Raw genomic sequence first — 868 nt, forward strand, 5'->3', positions numbered from 1 at the left:
GTGTGTGTGTGTGTGTGTGTGTGTGTGTGTGTGTGTGACCTTCTGCTCCGATACCCACTCACCACCTACACACGTGTCTTAGATCTGTATAAACTCATCTCGCTCTTTTCCTTGCAACTTTCCCCAAGGAATCTGCCATTTTTGGAGCACATTTCATAAGGGTTCGTTTAATTTTATATATTGTACGTTTGCATTTCTAAAATGATCAAATGCCCAGTTTTCTTGTTGTGATTGTAACTTTATGTAAAGGTTACAAGAACGTGTCTCAGAACGTACTGTTAATGTTATTTTTATCCAAAATATAACATTAGCTATTTGACGTTTATTTGTAATATTCTAAGAACATTTAAGGGTCCAGCTTTATTGTCGTGATTACGTTATTTAACGGTTATGAAAATGGTTTTTAGACCGGTCAAGTACAAATAACATCATGAGGACGTTCCAATAATGTTTTCTCTCAACAACATTATGAGAACGTTTATCAAAGTTATCGAACGTTCTATAAGCATTATATTAAGAATGTTTTTGTCCTAACAATTATTAAAAAAAAAAAACTGCCAACTTGTATCAAAACATGTTTCGCTAAGACAATGTGAGACAACACATGCAAAGTAATACAAATCTATATGTATCAAGCTCTCTGCTCTTCTATTATAACCTGATATGGCAAAAACAGAAGTGTGACCTCATCAAATACTAAATTTTACATGATAGAAAAAGTATGTCTTCATCAAGAATGCAGCACTGCTTTTATGACAAATGTGTGTGTATCCATTCTTCAGCGAGTGTAAGGACCGTAAACATGGCTTTAACATAAAACAGTGCATTTTGCATGTGTGAAAGGTGACAGCAGCAGATTGCATCACTA

Source organism: Sinocyclocheilus grahami, unplaced genomic scaffold (assembly GCF_001515645.1).
Source record: "Sinocyclocheilus grahami isolate Dianchi unplaced genomic scaffold, SAMN03320097.WGS_v1.1 scaffold229.1, whole genome shotgun sequence".
Taxonomy (NCBI): domain Eukaryota; kingdom Metazoa; phylum Chordata; class Actinopteri; order Cypriniformes; family Cyprinidae; genus Sinocyclocheilus; species Sinocyclocheilus grahami.